Source organism: Pongo pygmaeus, chromosome Y, assembly GCF_028885625.2.
Source record: "Pongo pygmaeus isolate AG05252 chromosome Y, NHGRI_mPonPyg2-v2.0_pri, whole genome shotgun sequence".
In the NCBI taxonomy this organism is placed as follows: Eukaryota; Metazoa; Chordata; class Mammalia; order Primates; family Hominidae; genus Pongo; species Pongo pygmaeus.
This window is the reverse complement of record NC_072397.2, coordinates 28796948-28800716: the sequence shown is the minus strand read 5'-3', so window position 1 is coordinate 28800716 and position 3769 is coordinate 28796948. Positions and strand designations below refer to the sequence as shown.

Here is a 3769-nt window from a genome sequence, read left to right as displayed (position 1 = left end):
GATAAAATTCCAGAAGACTGAGAATGGCTGTTATATACAATAGAACACTGTAAGAGTCACTATCAAAAATGAGTATATCAGTGCATAAAATGTATGGTAGGTTTATTTAGTAGTCATTTCATTGTTTATCATAGTGTTTTTTCTTACAATTTTGTAGAAGCCTCTGTCAGAATTAAGAACTGTTTTAGAAAAGAATAATCATGGATGATTGAAATTAACATTTTAAGCTCATACTGAAAATTATTCTGAATTCTATTACATTTATATTTGTATTTTCTTTCGAAGGCTAATGGAAGTCTTAAAAAGAAAATGGATACTTCCCTGCCAGGGGAGACACCATGATCACGAAGGTGGCTTTCCCAAGGCAAGGCGGATCTATTGCACTCTAGATGGGCTGACCCATGAAATTTCCCCAAATGTGGGAAACTCAACTGCATAATTTGTGGAAGTGAAGGATTGTGTTTGTGCTTTCACATGGGAAAAAAAAAGAAAGAAAATTGAGTCATTTAGTGTATGTAGAAAATTGAAAGGGAACCATATACTGGAAAGAATTAAATATGCCTACAAAAATTGTTGTCCTCCAGTAAAAAACAATAAAACATCAAATTGTTATTTATTAGAAAAATCAAATAGTGCTAGGATGACACTTGCAAATGCTTGAGAACTTTGTCTAGATGAGGTGGCTGGGGGAAGACCCCAAAGTTCAGCAACTATATCTGGGAGAAAGAGAAGTAATTTTTAAATGTGTAAGCCAATGTTTATGTATTAATATTGCCCTTAAAAATATTTATTTTGTGAAATGATTAGCAATGGTTTGTTTGTTCTTAAAAAGTAATTTCCTTTTGGAAGCAGCTTGTGTGAAATGGGCTAAAAATTATGTAGCTAAAATAATTCAGAATTTTTCCCTAAATTATAAATCATTTGCAGGAATTGTAAAGATGTTATAGCTGTCAGCTTTCTTGCATTTCTTAAAAGTTTATTCTAAAGAAGAAAATAAAATATAAGTTATAAAGTTACTTTTATAATCAAATTGTCAATCTTTTTAAATATTTAGAATTTGGAGCCAGTTGACCATGATGTTTTAGATGGGCATAAGACCTCTCCAACAGAAGATGCTCCATTATATCCTCATTCAACAGGCTCTTTGTATCAGCAGGTTAAATAATAATAATAATAATTTTCTTTTTCAAAACTCATTTTGATGATTTACTTATATGGTCTTCAATTATTATTTTATTACATATTTTGTAACTTATCAGCTGTGACTGCAAATTAAAAAAAAATTTCTAGGACAGCTATGGCAAGATGATCAGAGGAAGAATAGTTTAAGTGGGATCATGTTTTATTTTACCCTTGTGATACTTTCTTTGTAATTAGGTACTACCTTGTCCTAGTTCATAAAAATGTGTGATATTTCAATAAGAGCATAATTTATTTAGTCTTTCTCAAAATCCAGTGGCAGTAAAACTTAACGATTTTACCAGCTTTAATATGAAATTTACTGTAAAGAACAAATACTGACCAAAAATATAAATAAAATCCATTCATGAGCACTTCTAAGTTAAAAAAAATATTTGTGTTAAAATATTCTGGGAAGATTAGCCACAATGTGAGTAATGCAGTTTTCTTTTCTCTTTTCTCTTTTCTTCCCTCTTTTCTCTTTTCTCCCCTTCCATTCTCTTTCCATTTCTTTTCCTTCCTACATTCCTTCCTTCCTTTCTTTATTTCTTTCCTTTCTTTCTCCCTTTCTTCTTTTCTTTCATTTGTTCTTTTGATAGTTTCACTCTTGTTGCCTAGGCTGAAGTGCAATGTTTGTGATCTTGGCTCACTACAACTTCCACCCCCCGAGTTCAAGCGATTCTCCTGTTTCATCCTCCGAAGTAGCTGAGATTACAGGCATGCATCTGGCTAATTTTGTATTTTTGGTAGAGACAGTGTTTCACTGTGTTAGGGTGTTCTGGATCTCCTGAGTTCACAATCCACCCACCTCCGCCTCGGTCTCTCAAAGTCCTGGGATTACAGGTGGTGAGTCATTGCACCCGGCCAGGTTAATCATTTAAAGCTTGTCTTGTGCTGTAACATTTAGCATGACTTCCCATCAAGTTCATGTAGCCAAGGGATGGAATTACCTAAATTACAACAGTTGCCTAGAATAACAGCTGTATTGCTCAGAAACCTTATTTTTTATCACCAGAAAAAACATAAAATGGTGAAAAATGTCAAAAACAAGAAGATTTTAATTCTACACGTTCTTCACATTTAATGTTTGATAGTTTAATTTCTTGTTGAGATAAAGAATATGGATAGATTTTAATAGAAATTCTAAAATCTTAAAAACCAATATGCACAATTTTCATATGTCACAATATGTGAAGCATAGTAGATTATATATTTGTGCTTGGAGCACTTTTGTGGTAGAATTTATTAAGTGATGCCTCTAAAATTTGGTTTCATCTTATCCCAGTGAAGTGCATATTATCAGAATCCACAGTACGTTGAAGCACCATTGTGCCAAGATTTCTGACTGCTTTGCTAGCCAGTCAAAATTTTCCTTGAAAGCAGTAAGTCTCCTAGTTTATTTCTATATTATTTTAAAGCTTTTGTTGTTAGATATAGGGTTTACTGAAGATATAATCGCCTTCTGATTTTAAATAATTCATATAATTTTTTATTTGATGTGATATCTCAACATCCATTGTTGGAAACAATAGGATATGAAGTGTGTTGTGTAGCTTGAGGAACAGCAATTTGTTTGTTCAAATTGGTTAGAATATACTATGTTTTTATCTTTTTATAGTAGATAAGCAGTAGCATCAACCACTATGAATGCAAAATGCAGTCTACCTTAGTCAAGACTTATAAATACACCATTAGGGCTACTGATATTGGTACATTGTAATCCAACTATGTTATGGCCCTTCCTAATTGGCCTATTGTTATTTGCAGTCTATGTTTCTCTTCTGGCCTAGACTTAGATTTTGGAATTTCTGTTCCTTAGAGAGTGTAAGAGAAATATGTGTAGATTAATCTTATCTCTGTATTACTGCTGCATCTCTATAAGTTTGCTACCTCAAGTGAATGCATCATGTTTTCCTGGTTCTAATCACCTCCCAATCATCCTGGAGAGGATTCTTCAAATGGAAATCAACATGTCCTTCTTTAATGCACCCCTGAAATTATTACTGACATATTTGTGTAAACAGCTTTCCACATCTAAACTTCTAGTTATTTTGAAATCTATAACAAATTATTCATACCTATATTCTCCCTCCTATACAATCAAACTTTAGAACCTATTCCTTCTAACTGTATTTTTTACCCATCAACTAACTCACTTATTTGTTTGCTCAATATCTTTCACAGTCTATAATAATCTGTCATTCTATTTTCTACCTCCGTGAGATCATCTTTGTTATTTCTCACATATAAATAAAAAGATGAAATCTTTGTCTTTATATTTCCTGGCTAATTTCACTTAACATAATGTCCTTTATATGAAGCCTTTTTCTGAGTAATGTTTAGTCAATTTATTGAGGTTTTTATGAAACTGAAATAATCACTTTCATAAAATTTACCTTAACTGTTACCAAAATTCCTTGGGTACATAGGACTGTAGTTTGGAAACAGCTAAATGAACAAAGATGTCTTGAGGCTGTCTTAAGACATTAATATTGTACTCTTTTCTGTCTCTTATCTTACTTAGCTTTGGTTTGTCTTCAAATTAATAAAACTATTCTAGTAAATTATCTTGGGTACCAACATTAAAGAC

The 3769-nt window shown here is 32.2% G+C and overlaps 1 non-coding gene across 1 annotated transcript; it reads left to right on the top strand.

Moving 5' to 3' along the window:
- Window positions 1-313: 313 nt before the first annotated feature.
- Window positions 314-473, top strand: LOC129026035 (U1 spliceosomal RNA). Its single transcript, XR_008497416.1, has one exon. It is a non-coding gene; the product is annotated as a U1 spliceosomal RNA (small nuclear RNA).
- Window positions 474-3769: the final 3296 nt, after the last annotated feature.